This window comes from Actinia tenebrosa, unplaced genomic scaffold (assembly GCF_029948245.1).
Source record: "Actinia tenebrosa isolate PJP-AT-01 unplaced genomic scaffold, QUT_ActTen_1.0 PGA_scaffold3__52_contigs__length_22856419, whole genome shotgun sequence".
Lineage (NCBI taxonomy): Eukaryota > Metazoa > Cnidaria > Anthozoa > Actiniaria > Actiniidae > Actinia > Actinia tenebrosa.
This window is the reverse complement of record NW_028292580.1, coordinates 3470019-3489304: the sequence shown is the minus strand read 5'-3', so window position 1 is coordinate 3489304 and position 19286 is coordinate 3470019. Positions and strand designations below refer to the sequence as shown.

The 19286-nt window shown below is 35.9% G+C and overlaps 1 long non-coding RNA gene and 1 pseudogene across 1 annotated transcript; both read left to right on the top strand.

Annotated features, from left to right (window-relative positions):
• The first annotated feature begins 611 nt into the window (after nucleotides 1-611).
• On the top strand, nucleotides 612-1187 carry LOC116304495 (uncharacterized). Its single transcript, XR_016120717.1, has 3 exons — nucleotides 612-667; nucleotides 745-842; nucleotides 1074-1187. It is a non-coding gene; the product is annotated as an uncharacterized LOC116304495 (long non-coding RNA).
• A 13901-nt stretch (nucleotides 1188-15088) lies between these two features.
• On the top strand, nucleotides 15089-18495 carry LOC116288550 (uncharacterized; annotated as a pseudogene).
• Nucleotides 18496-19286: the final 791 nt, after the last annotated feature.

The window sequence follows — 19286 nt, the reverse complement described above, 5'->3', positions numbered from 1 at the left end:
AGTCATCATGGTTCTTACCACAAGTTCTTTCTTTTCGGAAAGTGGAAATCGCACACAGACTACTACCTCGAGGTCTGATCGCAGTGCCTCCACGAATGATCAGGACCGGCGAGAAACAGTAGTGGTGAGTTCGCTGGAGTTGCGACAAATATTCGAAAGCATTAAGATATTGAGCAACACAGTTAAAGAACAAAGTGGCAAACTCGAGCAGTTGAACAACAATGTGAGTTTCGTGAAAGCTGAACTCATAAAGTTATCAACTACTGTGGATGAGATGCGGTCCGAGCTTCCATTGATAAAGGAGGCGGCAAACGAACAAACTGGCAGCCAACATTACGGACCAGTCCCTAAAGCAGTAAAGGTTAGACTTCAGAAAACATTATAGATTTTTAAAAAATCATTTTCCTGCTCGATGTGTTAATTTGAAAAGATTTGTTATTCCAGTTTTATTCCAGTTTTAGATTATTCAATTTACTCTAATTTATATATTACTGATTTAAGCTTATACCCTGGATGGGGCGCAGCTTAGTATCAGGCAACTCTTAATTTATTGCTTAGATATGTTTGAATATTATGCAGTAATATTTTTTATCTCTATTTTAAAGGATGCCGTTCATTTACTGCATAACAAGCAAGAAGACAACAACAAGTTCAAAGGACAGGAAAGGTAGGTATTTTAGCACTTAAAAACTAAATCAACACTGTCAATTTTATTAAGTCGCTATTGTTTCGTGCTCTTTGTAGGGTTGACAGCTCTCACAATTCAAGGCTGAGAAGTTTTCTAGTAACAGAGTTGGAAAAAGACGCGGATTTAAGTGAATTTTCAAAGCAAACGATTTTTCGTAAGTATTGTTGTTTCAAGCTCATTTTGTTAGGCGCATTTTTTGAGAACCGTATAAATATTCAATTGCAGGACAATTTTTAGTTTGAATGATAGTTTCGACAGTAACAACGTCTGCCATCTTCAGATTTAATATCGTAATGCATATTGCACGAGGTATAAATACATGAATAAACAATAAAATTTAATGTAGCTTAAGTTAACTTATTTTCGATGAAATTCTTTTCAATAGGTGGTGTGACAAGATACTACGAAACTAAGCGCCAGCAACATCTGGACACTTTACCTGAGCGTTTAGAGGCTGCAGAAAAGAAGAATTATGAAAAAAAAACTCACATCCAGAAGACGGAGAGTGAGTATATTAAGCTCATATTTATTCATCGAAGCAGGGCTCGAAAACTAACCAAAATGCCCATCGTGTGTGTGCGCGTTTGCGTGTGCAGGGGAGGGGGAGGGGTGATTGTAGAAAAAAATTCATGTTAGTAGCTTTCTTTCTTGCTAAAGTAAATTTCATTATAAGGAGCCATCTTAAATACCTTGAAATCATCAAGATCTTTGAAAGTCGGTAATGCAAAAGCGAAATGAATACTGAAGGAGGAGGCTGTGCAATTTCAACCCCCCCCCCCCCCCACCCGCCCTCCTCCTATCAATTATCTAATGGTCCACCCCTAATACAAACCTTAAGACTAACAAACCTTATTGACAGAATATTATAAGTGCAGTCCTTTTAGTTAATGCTTTCTTTCTTTCTCTCCCGCAGCTATTTGTCAATCGCCTCAAAGTGTGCGACGAAAATCAACAAGAAAGGTGGCAGGAACTAGATCCCATTCTAATGAGTGACGAAGAGGATGGAACTGGAGAAAATTCAGGCGCTTGGCTTGTTCGAAAGCCAATATGGCGAAGCCCGGAACTGGAAAATCTCATAGCAACACTCCAGAAAAAAGTGGACGAAAGGGATGCAAAAACCACTTTCAAACATCCCAAAAATAGGCGTGTACTTGGGCGACCTTGTCAGAGGCCTGTGCCATCTTCTTCTCCATCCTGGGCCATCCGTGAAAGACAGCCTGCAGCCCGGAGTAATCCTTCAAGTAATTCGTCGTCGTCGTCGTCCTCCCCCTCTCAACATTTAACTTCAACTCCACGAGCACAAGCAAGTACACCTCGTCTGATAACCCCTACTTCTCCCTCAATGCCTCGTAACGCTTCTTCCTCATCTAACAGCGGAAATTCGGAAAGGCAAAGTCGTAAGCGGAAGGCATCCAAAAAGAAACGTGACCATCATATAAATAGACGGCGACTAGAACTATCAGACGTGGTACTCGCAGTTCAAGCTTCAAGCCAAGAGTATGACAGCAGCGATGAAAATATAAGCACTAGCGTTTGTTCATCAAACTCCTCTAGCTCCAAAAAGCGATATCGCAGAATAATGAGTGACGATGAAGACCAATTTGAACTTTAACGTCAGTGTATTTTGCATATTTTCATTTAATTGCAATTTGGCTTTAGCATTACTTATTCCATATACACGACTTCTTTGTTATAACTTTATTTAAAACTCTTTTTAATTGCCATGAATTGTTCCAGTTCCATATTAAAAAGTAGATTATCTCATCACTTGACATGTACTAGATCTGATATTGATTGATGTAAAATAAAATGATTTGATGTTGAAAGAAAACATTGCACATATTTTTTGTGGTAACGGGGGTACTTTTATTAGATTTGAAACCATAAGTTTAGAGCCTAAAGAATCCTCAAAAAATTTAAATTTCCGATATTCATTGAGTATTAACCGAATGACATTAAGTGTCAGATCACGTATTTTTAGTAACATGTAGAGTATCAGGGCAGCTTTGACATCTTATATTCCACCACACTTCGAGAAACACGAAATGTCAAAATTAGTAAATAGCCCATAGTATTTATATAAGACAAAAATACTATTTTGAATTAGCTAGCAATCAGCTTTGATAAAAAAATCGCCTTTCGTACTTGCAAAGTATACGGGAGTATAAAGTAAGTGTAACAAAGCTGACACTTCACGTATCTTAAACGTATCCTGATATCGGAAATTTCAATATTCGCACTATATAGTGCGAATCCAAGAAAGTCCTTCGTTTGACACGCTATGACATTTGGCGTATACGATGCCCGACACGCCCGTATTTTAGCGTATACTCTGAAAATACAAGTGCGAATATGAGAGTTTCTGGTCTACGACACGCGGTTTTTCACGCAGTGAACGTTTCAAAGGAAACTCCTTTTCAGACAAAAGAGTTCAATATCAAAAGTTTAAGAGCGACTGTCTGTAAAAATCAAACATACGGCGGAAAGGCTCAAATTTTCGAATTCGCTCTACTTTTGGATTTTAGTAGTGCATGATGAAGGAAGAAACGCTGTGTGGTTAGTTTTGAAAAATACTTTTTTGTTTTCGAGAAATAGGGAAAAATCGGTTTGAGCTCCAGGGACGATTCTCGCTGCCAAAAGATGGCTGAAAATTGCTTACTTTCGCTTGGTCCGTGTATCAAAACTATTAATTCAAATAGCCTTCTAATACTTTCTGCCAAAAGTACAACTGTTATTTGCTCAATTAAGAGTAGTTTCATAAAAATCGAACGACTCAGAATTATTTTACACAATAAAAAGCAATGGGCACTGAGTTACAATGCTGGTCAGTGCATCTCGAAAACTGCGAGTTTCCCTATGTGCCATCCTTCCAAATCTTATAAAATTATAGTCAACAACTATTGGGAAACTACTCTTTTGAAAAATGTATTTTTTATTTTGGGGAAATAATTGTGCGCTTTTTGCGAGAGCTTTTATTTTGACTCATTAAATATGCAGAAATCATTGTTTGGCGATTGCGTCACTAAAGACTTCTCGAAATAAATTCCCTTGAAACATCATTGTTTTTCAAATCTAGTCTATACAAATAAAAGAAAACATTAACATACTAACCTTCAACACGAAAAGGTCTTTTCCGTTGCTCCATTCATCGGAGTTATCAAGAAATTAGAATTGGCAACCGTGGCGTTGGCTTGTTTTATGCAACCGATTTCCGAAAATACCATCTATCAGTACCAGTCGACATGCACAGTTCGTGTTTCCTTACAAACAACAAGTCAGATTTCAATAAGAAATATACAGAATAGTATACTAGCTTCACTGGCAAGTTGTTTAGTTGTTACAGTTGGCGCGAGAAAAGAGCGTACCGTAGTTTCTTCCGGTTCTGTCCATACCCTAGTGGTCTTGGAATTTTATGTATTATCCTTGGCAAGAAAAAGAGTCGAGATATACATTATTATGCCATTTTAACATTAAAAGCCCTTTGTGAGCAATTTTAAAAGTGGTTCTCTCAATAGATTATGGTGGAGTCGGCTAGGGGCACCTGTGCGAACTACTATGCCATACTGCTCCGTTTTGATATATTTCATTAAATAATTTTGTTTCCTGTGATTAGTTCCTGCACTAGATTTCTCTTTAAGAAGCCAGCTTGTTGCAAGAGAAATTCCTGTTTTCTTTCTTTCTCCTTCGTTAAAGAACAGTGGTCGGTGCACTATGGTCCCACAACACGATCTGCACGCTGGAATGCTGTCTCGGTATAAGTTTATGACAGTTACTCGCAAACAATTGCCGATCGATCTGTTAAATATTACAGACCAATTTATCAACGCGCTACTGACTAGTAGTTCTTGGAAGAAATAGCCAAAGGTTGATCCCTGGCCTTATACTGTTCTGTATATTTCTTATTGAAATCTGACAAGTTACTGATAGATGGTATTTTAAATACATTTCCTTCAAAATTTCAAAATTTACTAATTTTAGGATGCTCTTTCCAGCTATGATATTTTGATGACCAGAGAAGCTATATTTGAAATGTCACACAAGGTGTGCAAAATCCCCATTGATTTTGTTATTATTGAAAGTGGACTTTTAGTAACTGGGTTTTATAAATTCTCTTATATTATTGTATCTTTCAGCTTTGACTCCAAAGAAAATGCATCTGTGAATGATGCCATTTCAAGAGGTGTTCAAAGCACAGAGAAAAACTATCCATCAGCACAGTTAAGAGGTTTGTTTGATTTCATTGGGGGGGGGGGGGGGGGGGGGGGGGGGGGAGGCTGGTGTTGCATTTTCTGACTAGCATGTGCTGCTACAGAACTGTCTCAAGCATGTAATTTAAATTTAGATTACTTATAACTCCCTTGCCACAAGAGGTTTTCACTGGTTTCTTTAGATACCTCCTTCAAAACCAGTGCTGTTCAAGCAAACCCCACAGAAAGAGCACCTTTCAGGGATTGAGTAATCTCCAATGATTCCTTTTGGATTTCAGCTGCAATAAGGACACATTTTAAAACAAAAAAACGGAGGTACGGAATGGAGAAAAAGAAGCTTTCACAGCAATATTTAAAGGCCCAAAGAACACGAAGCAGACTCAACACAGTAAGTGTATCTGCTTAGTTCATGCTTGACACATTTTTCATGGAGTTTTATCCTGGATAATTGTAAATTCAAGGTTTTATATATATTGTCCCTGATTTAGAGTGAATCCATTAAACCTTTGCAAAAGATATCAGACTGCCTGCCCTTAGTGGACACTAATCATTTTCTTTTGTGTCTATTTGACTATGACACTATTTTTTTTATGGGTGTAATGTCTTCAGTCTATATAACTAGATATGCAGGGTTTCCACTGTCAGGGAAAAGTCAGTGAAATCCAAAAAAAAATTGTTCAAAGTCAGGTAAATTTGACTCTGATAAGTGAATTTTTGCATTTTACCCAAAGTCAGTGAAAAGTCAGGAATTTCATGAAATCATTTTAAATTGAGAATTTTTAGTTGGGCTTCCTTTGGTCTAGCTACCATAAGAAGATATTAATTACGGTATATTATTTTTCATAAAATAAGTGTCCACTGTGGTCATTGAAAAATGGTGTTTGGTCAGAGAAAAGTCAGGAAATTTTATTTTACTGGATGATCAGGAACCCTGATATGTTAGTTCACATGTGTTCCCCATCCCATCTCCCTCAGTTGATCTCTTTTAATGAAGAAAAAATGTCTTTTACCTTTCAGAAACGGCTGCAACGGCAAAAGGCTTTTTGAATTCTTCCACGTCCATACCAGAGGAAGAAAAGAACAGAATAAGAGTTGTTTTATCAAATGACTATATGTCATCAGAAGAATCAATGTCAGATCCATCTGATGTAGAAAATTCTTCTGGCAGTGAAGATGATGAGCCACATGAGCACTCCAAATCTAAAGTGCTCATAGTTAAAAAATTAAACTGGAGAAGCACAGAGCTCTCTAATATTTTTCATAAAATGGATAGGAGAATTGCAAAGAAAAGAACCCCAAAGGGGAAATCTATGTTGATGCAAAGGAAGCAAGGCCCAACCTCCTCCAGAAAAGCCCCAGAAAATGCCCCAGCTTGGGTCTTAAACAATGAAAATGTGGAGTGATTTTTTAAACATTTTTAAAGAAAAAATTAACAAAAGTGATTATATCATATGATATGACCTGTACAGCCCTGTTCAGATGTGGGTTTCTATATTATATATAATAGAGTTCATACTTAATGTATGACAAATTACGATGGCCAGAGAAGGAAAATATTTATATCTGTCATTTACCTGACTTGGCCTCAAGCCAAATATTTCCCTCTCTGGTTATCCCACTCAGTAAATGAGTACCTGATATTTTAATAGTATTTTTTCCCTAAAATTTAAATTTTTAAGGCATTTCAAATTTTTGAGGTTTAAAAAATGGGCTGGTTCCAATGTAGGTATTTTTATTATAATAATAATAATAATATTTTTTACAATTTATAAAGCGCTTATACAGTTCTGCTCTAGGCGCTGTGAAAAATAAAATACTATATAAATATTTATAAATATAATAAATATTTTATGATTTTAGAAGAATTCTGAAACTGGATTTATGTAATGAACGAAAGTTTAAACTTAGTTATGATAATACAGTTAGTTTAACATGGAATTTCATTGAGTTCTGAAACATTTTATCATAGAAGTTTAAATAAATTTTTTTCAATCCTTATCAGTTATCAATGTTATTTCAAATTTGAAAAAATATGATTTTTGCTGCAATACATGGCTCATCAAATCAAAGGTTAATATGAAATTTGCTGCATTATGAGGCTCATCAAATCTAAAGTGAATATGAAATTTGCTGCATTATAAGGCTTATCAAATCTAGAGTGAATATGACATTTGCTGCATTATTAGGCTCATCAAATCTGAAGTGAATATGACATTTGCTGCATTACGAGGCTCATCAAATCTAGAGTGAATATGACATTTGCTGCATTATGAGGCTCATCAAATCTGAAGTGAATATGACATTTGCTGCATTATGAGGCTCATCAAATCTGAAGTGAATATGACATTTGCTGCATTACGAGGCTCATCAAATCTAGAGTGAATATGACATTTGCTGCATTATGAGGCTCATCAAATCTGAAGTGAATATGACATTTGCTGCATTATGAGGCTCGTCAAATCTGAAGTGAATATGACATTTGCTGCATTATGAGGCTCATCAAATCTGAAGTGAATATGACATTTGATGCATTATTAGGCTCATCAAATCTGAAGTGAATATGACATTTGCTGCATTACGAGGCTCATTAAATCTATAGTGAATATGACATTTGCTGCATTATGAGGCTCATCAAATCTGAAGTGAATATGACATTTGATGCATTATTAGGCTCATCAAATCTGAAGTGAATATGACATTTGCTGCATTATGAGGCTCATCAAATCTGAAGTGAATATGACATTTGCTGCATTATGAGGCTCATCAAATCTGAAGTGAATATGACATTTGCTACATATTTCTATGGATGTTAAATATAGTGCTAATATATTATTTCCCTCACATTTTCTCCCTAAGGGAAATGTGTAGCAAATGTGGTATTCACCATCTTCACAACCTATAGCAAATATAAAGTGAACATCGTATTTGCACTGTCGCAAATATGGGCAAATACAAGCAAATATGGTATTTGCTTAATATTTACATCATATTAATCCTATAGTGAATCCGATATTTCATGCAGTGCTAACAAGAAATGTATAGTCAAAACGACGCTAACATGACGGTGTTGAGTAAATGACGTCACAGCGTAAAACTGCTGTACATAATGACTCGTTGGCCGTGAGTCAAAAAATTAATGGCGGACGAAAATAAATCGTAAAATTTTGGCCCTTCCCTTTCGAATATTAGAAAGATATTTCAGTGAGAGGTTCTTAATGTGTTCAAGATTATTTCAGCAAAGTTCCAGCTCGAATAAAAGAGTTTTAATTTTGGAACGATTTTCGTCCAAGTGGCCCTTTAAGCATTCCCGTGCATATTTCTGAAAGGATGAATACGCATAGGCACGTGTTCCGGGATCCACTGAACTGCATCAACATCAATAATAATGGACTGTCTTGTCTATAATCGTATGAACGAGCTGAGCTTTTTTCTTATGAATACGCAATCATTAAATAACAAAGCCGCAGAATTTACAGATTTCATCTGTGATCATAAGCCTGATATTGTTGCTTTTACTGAGACCTGGTTCCTTCCAGAACTCTCCGTTATGATCCATTATGAGCAGTGAACTGTTCAAGGCCATGATGGCTATGTTGCATGTGGTTGACCCACTAACAGAGAATCCTGGCGGCGATTACTTACGCAAAGTCAGTGGATTTATAGAATATATCAAGAGCAAATGTAAAGCCCTGTACCAGCCACTTCAAAATATTTCAATTGACTAACGTATAATAAGATAAAAACATAGATCTGGCCTAAGGCAGTACATCAAGAATAAATCAACTAAATGGGGTATCAAACTGTGGGTGCTGGCAGACAATGCTTATGGATATACTTATAACTTTGATGTGATGATATAGTTATGAAACTTATTGCTGGATTGATGAATCAAGGGTACCACTTATATTTTCATAACTTCTATACTTCTGTACAGCTGATCAAGGATCTGTTTCTTCGTGGTATCCCTGAAACTGGTACAGCTGCAGAAAACAGAAAAGGTTTCCTAGAGATCATAAAAGGTAAGAAATGGGCGACACCTATCGAAAGAGGAAGTGTTAGATGGGCCAGAGATGCGTATCTGGCACAGCAATGGAAGGACAATCGTCCTGTTACAATTCTGACATCCATCGAAAGAGCTGACAAGTTTGCGACAGTCTCAAGAAAAGTGAAGGTAAATGGTCAATGGCAAAATAAAGATAACATGAAGAAGCCCAAAAGCATTGAAAGATATAATAATATTATGAATGGAGTAGATCGTTCTGAACAATTGATTGCTAAAAACAAGTCTTTGCAAAAATGCATGACATGGAAGGTTCTTTTTTCCCCACATGATTGACATTGCAATTGTGAACAGTTATATTTTATTTCAACTGCATCGCTCTGAACATCCTCAAGATGAATCTCTACGAAGAAATAAGAAGTTTTCGATTTCGGAATTCAAAGAAGAAATTGTACGCCAGCTAGCAGGATTGGAAGAATTTGGTCAACCACCATCCACAAGCCTCCAAAGAAGGAACCCGGCTCCTATGAAACATCACACCTTCCTGTATATGGAAATACCAAGAGAAACTGTAAGGTCCACAACACGACCAAGAAGGAGTTGAGGGGAAGGGGAATAGGGTCGACAGAAGCGAGCGGCTATTAGGTGAATTAGCAGATATTTGATAAATCGTACTGCTGTCATAGGAATATGTTCTTTTTAGAGTACAGCATTAGATACAATAATATAAAAATCACAATAGGACACTAATATTTCTTGTAAAATGCCATTTTAGGTGTATCGAATTTCATGGTCAATAAATTCATAAGTGTTTATATTATATATTGGTTTGAAACTTTCAGAGAAAATACATTACATAATATGCTATCATTTTGCTTTGAACATCTTTGATTTATGACTGCTCGGTGTGAGTTATGCTGAGTTGTATTCAGATTCTGCATGTATTACGGTATGTTAATATAGTCATTAATAACTGTTAATAATAAACTTATTGAGTATGCCATGAAGATTATAGTATGTGTGTATAATTCAGTTCGTTAGCCTTAAAATGAGGTATAATATGGCAAATTGACTAAATAGTGGAAAAGCAATATTTTTGTGACTAAGAAAATGGCCATTTTAGGGGCAGGCACCAAAGGGTTGGTTGTTCTAAATGCAGCAATAAATGTGATCTTTGTAAGAACTTCTTGAAACAATCGGATAATTTTAGAAGTTTTTCCACTGGTCACACTTATAAGATCAAACAGCCTATCAATAGTGTACTTCCACAAATATAATTTATGTTATTTCTTGTGATAAGTGTAAGCTTCAATATGTTGGTTCAGCATCTAACCAATTTAAAGTTCGCTTCCAAAACCACAATTAAACTATGATCACCAACACAACTGTGAGAAAACTATTCCCTATAATAGTAGTCCTCATCAACTCAGTGAATTCACCTTCATATGCATACAACAAATTAATGACTTAGATAATATAGACTATATTTATTCAAATAACCAAAGAAAAAGCTGTCTAATTTTCTTTTTGAAAGCCGATTTTGATAAGTTTCGTATAGAATTAGGAATTCGATTCCACAATTGAACACCAAAAAAAAAGAGCTCTTTTAAAGATTAGTTCGAAAGTATTTTGCATATAAATTATTAGAGGAAGATAATCTAGTATTATAAGAATGAATACTGCTTACAAAGGAGAACAATTTACAAATATTTAGTTCATTGCCAACTTTAGTGAATGATCCCCAAATGACATCTTCCCTCTCCGAGTTCCTGCTTCAAGTACAGAGGGGCCTTCCACAGGGATCTCTGTGACCTGGCCTTTAACAGCCGATAGGCAGTATCCTGATGAGTGCAAACTCGAAGGAAAATGACAGGTAAATTAACACATCAGTGCAGTTCATTACAACCAACAAGAATCACGGATCAAACAGCAACACTAATATATAATGTTTTTATAAATACTTTAGATTATTCAGCATTAAGTGGAAATTTCATATTTGACCTTAGTGATCACCTTCCAAATTTTATGATAATTAAAAAACCCAATAATAACTTAAACAATGAAAGAATCTATAGAAGAGATTTTTCTCATCTTAATAAACAAAACCTAATAGATGAATTTAATCTAATTAACTGGGAGGAAACATTAACTAAACACAGTGACCCTGATCACGTTTAATCTATTTCATGATAAACTTTTGTGCATAATAGATAAACATATTCCCTTAAAAAAAGTTTCAAAAAAGAAATCAAAACTTCAAAGTAAACCTTGGATTACAAAAGGTATTATGACTTCCATACAACAAAAAAACAAATTATACAAAAAATTTATCAAAACTAAATCTGCTGTCTATCAAACTAAATTTAAACTTGATAGAAATAAAATTAACCATCTGACAAGAATTAGCAAGAGAAAATATTATAATGATTATTTCAATGCAAATGCATCTAACAGCAAACAAGTCTGGAAAGGAATCAAAGAAATAGTTAACACCAAATCCAATAAATCTTACCAACAAATTAGCAAAATTTGCATTAATGATAATGATTTAACTAATCCAAAATCAATTTCTGATGCATTCAATGATTACTTTGCCAACATTGGCAAGCAATTGGCTGATAAAATACCACATTCTAGTATTTCTGCTCTAGATTATTTAACAGATTTACCTTCTTATTATGATAGCTTCTTTCTCTTTCCAACTGATGCTGAAGAGATAGCTAAAGAAATATCTAGTCTCAAAGTAGACAAATCAGTAGGACCCTTTAGTGTCCCTGTGAAGATACTGAAAATGCTCCAGCCATGTATCTCAAAGCCTTTGGAAATAATTTTCAACTCATCTCATGCTTGTGGTATTGTACCCAAGTGTCTGAAGGTAGCTAAGGTAATACCTATTTTTAACAAAGGATCTCATACAGATCTTAACTATCGCCCTATTTCTCAAAGATTCCAAGAAAAACTGTACGTTGCCACATGTCTTTCTCATTCATTTGTGAATCTTTGAAGATGCCAGTTTATTCTAGGGAAGTACACATAGTGCAATGCAAATAAATGCTTTTCATTAGAAATGTCCAAATAGCCCTCATCTTCTAAAAACATAAACACATGGCAAAATAATGTGCGCCCAAGAAAAAGACTTCTCAAAAGGCGTTCAATTCTGCTGTTATGACAGCTTTTGCCAGAAATAAAACTACCCCGATAAGGGCCTCTAAGTGGGTGGGTGAATATATACCAAGCAACTTCAACATTCTCACCACACTAGTCAGCACGCACTCTGGATGGTAATCCGAATCTTTGAACAGCACCTTCAAACAAGGTAAATAGGTCTGTGTACCTTCTGGCCATTTGATTTTTGAGAAAAAAGAAAATTGAATTTCGTTCACCAGTTTTTTTGATTTTGTTGTTTCGAGAATAAGAAATTACCAAAAATAGAATTTTTTTCAAAATGAAAAATTAGCTTTTTTGATTGAAATCTAAAAACTGAAATCAATTTTCAATTTTCGAAAGAACAAAAATTGAATCGTACAACAAGACAAGTCGTGACTCGGTCCCAGGACCTTATCTGACAACGCATAATGTGCATTCTCACTAAAAATGGCCGCACTGTTATCAAACAGAGAAGTTTCATATCAGTTCATATTTTTTACAATTTGGCATTCATCTTGGAAAGTTTTTCGTGGATTTTAAACGCAGCTGGAACCAAAAACGTTGGCACAATGTAATTCAGCACTGGAACCTGAATATTCTGCCAAACGTTATAATCGTCGATGGTTCGGTAAAAGGAAATGGCTTGGTAAACAGATTAAGCTTACTATGTAATATTTATGTCATTGGCCAGCGAGATACAGCATATCAACCCAACTTTCAAGATTAAATACAAGTATTGGGGGTCTCAGGGATGATTTGATGGGATGATTTGATGATTTGATGTGGGATATGACCTGTCAAACTGTATTGAAATGGTCAAATATCTCACAACTGTCAACAAAACAATGTCTTTACCAGTTGGATTTAAAAGCAAAATTTGCTTAAGTGTGGCCCCGCCTATTGTTGCAGCAAGATGCTGCAACACTATCCTAGGTTGTACCCCGTGTTTAATCGACTGAAAAACGACAAAAAAAATTGGTGAACGAAATTCAATTTTATTTTCAAAAATCAAATGGCCGGAAGGTACAAGGACAAATACGGTGCTTGCTTCCTCACTGCAATGAAGATACATTATCCTCCTTCATGCACCACCAATGCAACAATGGATCACCAAGTTCTACGTAATAATAGTGAATTAAAAATAATTTTTATCGTAAGGAGAACTTTACTTCAAAAAATGTGTCATTTATACTTACAGTGAGGACACTAGCCATGAACACTAATTGTGCTTTTTAATACTTTTCTGACCTACATGCCTGGTGTAAATTGATTGGAAATAAGTTATATTTTGATCATCCAGTGTATACGAGTTTAATATTACTGTTTTTAGTAGAAAGGTCAAAAAAATAACTTAAATAAATCCAAGTGTTCATGGATTGTGTGTCCTCACTGTTAAAATATTTTAACATATACGATACTAAGTTCTACTTTCAGTAGGTTGTAGTCAGAAGGGCCTGCTAAATATAAAATCCATAATCATTATTGTTACAGTTACTGTTACATTATCAGTACATCTACTTTGTACTACTGTACAATAAAGGCATTTACTTTTACCTTCTGATGCTCCACTAACCTAGTTGGATCAGCACTTAGCTAAACTACATGATACTTGGTACATTTTGAAAAATCAAAATAAAACATCCAACAGGTATGCCATAAGACAGAAAGGTATGGGCAATGCATCAATACAAACCACTAGCTACAGATTGCAACAGCTAGATTTGGATAATAACTCGCCTTATTAGTTTGTGGTTGCCATCTGTATGCCATAATGCTAGAGGAACTCTAACAGAACATACTCTACGATGAGTAAAATTTAATTGTATTGATCGTAATGATACACCCTCTGGATCGACTCCTCGTGGATGCCATTGTTCTTTCCCAAGTGGTGTGAATGTTTTTGGCAGCTAAAAATCCTCTCATTCTTCTGGCCCCACTGCTAGGAAATTGTTGAAGAATATCTCGGCATGCTTCGTCAAGTTGGTCATCTGAAATGAAGGAGTAGCGTTTGAGATTTGCCAGAAGATTGAACACTTCCATTTTCCGAAGTATAGTGCGTACATTGACAGAGAACATTCGCGCTATTTAAATTTTTAATCAAAAATCAAGCAAAAAGCTCAGAGTTTCTTTTCGAATTTCAACCTTTGGTCTTCCAGATCTTCCAGTATGTAGAGTTCGTTGTTCGTCGCTAGTGTGTTCCTTCTTCAGACTTCTGCTGCAGGTTCACTAAAAATGTTGAAGGTTAGTGAGTTAGGACCGCGACTCATGGCACAAAAAGTATTAAAATACGATATACGATAACATGATTCGTGAATACTTGAAATATGGCATGAAAAATCGTTGACAATACGGAAAATAAACTAGGGGAATCAGAAAATATACAACATCGTGATTCGTGAATACTTGAAATAGCATGGAAAATCATTGAGAATAGGAAGTGGATACTAGACATATCACTTGCGTATCACGTCCCCTGATATTCCATGACAGGGAAAAACGGTCCCAATACGAGCTAATGTTAGGCACATCATAAGTTATCCCTACGTTATATCAGTAGTTATACCTCACCAGAAAGCTCTAATCGACATGCGCAGTTGAAGCATGGCACTTGGATTTCACTCCCTCCTTGTAGAAAATGTATGGCAAATAATTTTGTATCTCTTCGTGAATTAAAATATATGTATTTACACAAGCTACCGTGTATCTGGATAAGTTCTCATAAACGTAAAGTTTATTTAGAAGCTACTTATGGGACTTAACATAGTATTTTCGGTTCGGTTTTACGAATTTTGTAAACCAACAGTTTTTGACGCCATGTATAGGGTGTCACTGAGTGGAAGCGATGAATATACCTGCACTACATTTAAATTTTCTATCCCTATAAGTGCGTACTAACCTAATAACTTCAGGAAAAGTTTTGAAATGTCTGATGTATAAAAAGGAAAAGAGTTGATTTCTCTTACTGAATGCCCCAATGCAAAGCTCCACTATATCTTGGAGCAACGCGAAAGCGGCAATGAAGTAGTTTTCTGGTTAAAAATAAAAATGGAGGCCCTTTCTGCTTGGAGACGAACCATGGTTTGTTCTTCTCAGAGTCTGAAGTACATCGAACTCATAAATTTAACCATTCCTGGAGATGCTTTTCAACTAAATAAGGAAAGTGTTCGACTAGAAAAACAGTTTTCGAGGATTGCTATTGATTCGGAAAACAAAAGGAATGCCCTCAACAAAATGGGAAATCTGAAAAAGAGAAAACAATTTTTGGAAAGCTGGAAAAAAATTTCAATTTTGAACAATGATATTATAACAGTGGAAAAATGGAAATCAAAACTCAGCGACCTCCAACAAAAATTGCAGATAGCAGAGAGCCAAATAGAGGAATTAAAAGAAAAATATTCTGACATTGAAAAGAAATATATAGTTTCCTCTGCTTCCCCAAATGCATCACTGACACAGGACAAAACTTTACATGCTACACCACCCTCTAGCTCTGAAACGTCATCAACATCCAGCTCTCCTAATATGAATGATCAGTCTTCACCACAAACACAATTCTCTAAACTTAATGAGGACGATAAAGCCGGGGTCGAGAGTATTCTCTACCTCCTTGATAAATTTGGGGTTGGAGATGAATTGTCCATGACCATAGATGGATTGCCCAAGTCCTACTTGATTAAACAATGTAGAAGTGAACTCAACAAGAACTGCATAATTACTTCTACCCCAGGCAAGGCCCCAGGTGCACAGCATCATTTCAAAGAATTACTAACTGATCAAGTTCAACAAATGGTATGTACATATTTGTATCTTGTTTTTATTTTCAGATTGTGGAGGCCGTACTTGAAATGCTCTCTTTAGAAGGCTTCTAATTTACTTACATCAGTAAATCATTGTCTTTACAGAGAAAGTCAAATGTGATTCAAGAAGGTGAGAAGGTGAAAGTTAAATTGAGTGGTGATGGTGCCAGAATGAGTAGGGCGAGTAATTTTATATTGCTCAACTTTTCAATTCTTCAGAGTACAGATGATCTATTATCATCAAAAGGTAAATATTATTAGATTTGTACAATTTATAAGATGAACTAAAGTGTTTTTCATAGGAATTTCATTAAACAATTGCAAATTATCTCATAGGTACTCACACCATAGCTGTAGTAAATGGCCCTGAAAGCAGAGAAACTATAGAGAGCAGCTTTAAGAACATTCTTGATGAGGTCAATGATATAATAAAGTATGGCTACATAACTGTGGATAACAAACAATTAGAGATAGAGATGTTTCTTGGAGGTAATTACAAGGTACACTTCATATATACAGTCATATTCCATGCAATAAAATATTATATTTATGGACTAGGTATTAAGCATAAAAAGTTGTATTTCCTTATCTGTGTAAGTCGTTTATCTTTTCAGTTCCTGCTGCTGGTTATGGGCCTCACTGCAGCTAATTCCAACTATGCTTGTTTGTGGTGCAAAGTTTTTAAGAAAGACAGGTATATGCTTAAGTACCCTAGCTTGCCTTTCATATTTTATTCATTGTTGTTAGGATAACAACAAGTAAATGTAACCACATGCTGATAAAAAAAATAAAAATTATAACTTTAAAAAAGTAAATAATAGTTACAGTATTGTTTTCTTAAGGGGTGACATGACCAAGCCAGACAACTACTAAAATGAGGCACCTCTCAAGCGAACACTGGAGTAACTGCATGAATGTGCCTGCAAATCAAAGGGAGAAAACTACTGTTGTGTTTCCACCTCTCCTTAACATCCAACTGGATCACATAATATTGGATGAACTACATTTAATGCTCCGCATAACAGATATTTCAATTGGTAACCTTATTGAAGATGCAATGCAGTGGGATGATAAGGAGAGTTTCCTCAGCCATTTGAGTGGAAAGCAAAAAATCCATCTTGACAAGCTCATCAATACCATCAATAGCTGTGGGGTTTCTTTCTCAATCTGGGAAAAAAGAAATGCAAATGGAAAAGGATCAGGTACTTGGGATTGGACAAGTTTAATGGGGGATGACAGGAAGAAACTTATGAAAGATCTTCCCAGCAAATTGGAGACTGTAATACAACAGGATACTGCAAAAACAGTAGTAGAATTGTGGAAGGTACCCATGTTAATTCAAATTTCAATTTAAATCCAAGTTTAATCCAAACAGTTGAAGCTAACAAAATATGATATAAAGTTATTTGTTGTATTTTTTATAGGAATTTGCCAATATGTATTTTGACTTCATTTCTTCCCATGAACGAACTAACATTGATGAATACCGTCAAAATGTAATTTGCAAATTACAAGATTTAAAATTTGTCTGCTATCCTAATGCCAAAGGAAATTTCTTTTTAGATGAAAAAAGGGATTGACGCCTTTGCTGAAGTGGGGCATAAGAGGATTGGATATGCCAGAGAACGTGTGACATGCTATATGCATTCAGCAGCATACCACATCCCACAAATGGTGAAGTTGCACAAAAATATAAAACAGTTCAGTGGCCAAGGTACAAATAACTTAAACATAACTACTAGATAGATGTGGCAGCGCGCCGTGTGGGATGGGCTCGGATATCAAATAAGAACATAATGTTTTATAACATAATTATGTTCTTAAACATAACTACATTAAATTTTTAAGCACAAGTAATATAATGCTGATATATAAACTTGCAGGTGTGGAAAAAAACAATGATGATGCTCGGAAAATAATACAAAGAAAAAGCAATCACACTGATGACCCCGCTGAAATCCTGCGTGCTGAGTTCAGAATCCATGCTTTGAAGCATAGGGAGAGAAAGCCCAGAAAATATACCAAAAAATTCAGAATACTGGCAAACCAACATCAAAGCAAAACGCAAAGCACGCAAGAGAATCAGCAATGACAAGGTCCCTGAAGTTTTGCCAAATGAAGTACCTCCTGTAATGGCGGAGCCACCTCCCAAGCAAAATAATAGAGCAAAAAGAAAGCAAGTTGTGTATTCAAGAAAGGGGGGGGGGGGGGGGGGGATGCCAAACGAACCAAGAAAAAATAAGACATGTATGAGTAATATATATATATAGTATGCAAGTAGGAGACCTTCATGGGCATTTATAACGGCTAGCCATATCAGCGTAGTGCCAAAATATCTATGTTTATTAAGTGGAATGCAAATAAGGGTGAGACTGTATCTGATTTACAGACTTGAACATGATTAAGATTTTCTATTGTGCTTTGTTCATTGATTATTTATAATACAGTGTTCATTTGTGAATTCCTATTAAGAGATATAAGCTTAAAGTGCATATTACCCCTAAAAATGAACCAATTTTAAAAGATTCTAGACATCATCAGATTTCGAATGATATACATATGAGGTCGATCTGGCGATTCCGGGGGGAGATATTGAGGCTTAAAGTTGCCATTTTGGGCTTCATGTGCAGGGATGAACGTGAAGAAGTGATCTAGGAACGAGAGTAACCCGTGACGTCAGGAAGGGTACCTGTACATGCGCATTGGGTACTTCGTTTCGGAGCATGCGTAGTTGGCCCTAGTTTCTAACACTTTATTTCTACGATAATTTACAAGCTTTCAAGGTGATTTTTGACGTGTTTTTCGGTATCGTTTATCACTGTTCTGTGGAACATTGCTCTAATAGAAGTTCGAAAGTTTTAGGGCAAACATTATTTAAGATACCCTTTGAAAATGACCCGAGGCCTGAAGCCATAGAAAGGAGGAAAAGATGGGTAAATTTTGTCATTACCTCAAAAAGAATGGCCAACTGGCAGCCAACAAAGTCGTAGAATATGCTGCCGGCACTACGTCTACCGATTTTGTGAAACGGTACGATGTACTTGATGGTACCAGCAATAACTTGCGCAAAAACCTAAGGATGGACGATATAGGAATTGCAGTATGGCCATCAGTCTTCGTCGATTCCGTGATGACAGAACCTGCTGCCATGTCTCCCAACAGTCGAAGGAAGGTAAGTATTCTGTATATTTTACCTTGTACACTTCATCCTAGCTCACGACGTCCTGCTATATTTTTCGAAGAGTGTCCAAGAACATTTCAGATCTTAAATTACAGCCAGCAGAAGAAAGAAGTGAAAGTGATGACGAAATTGATGTTGACAGTGAAGATGAGATGGAGTTTATGAATGTGAGCTACACAAGTATTGAAGTGGAACCAGGAGCAGAGAGTGGAAGTGAGTTTTTTCCAACTCCTAAGAAAGCCAAGATGGAATCTGACACAGAAGA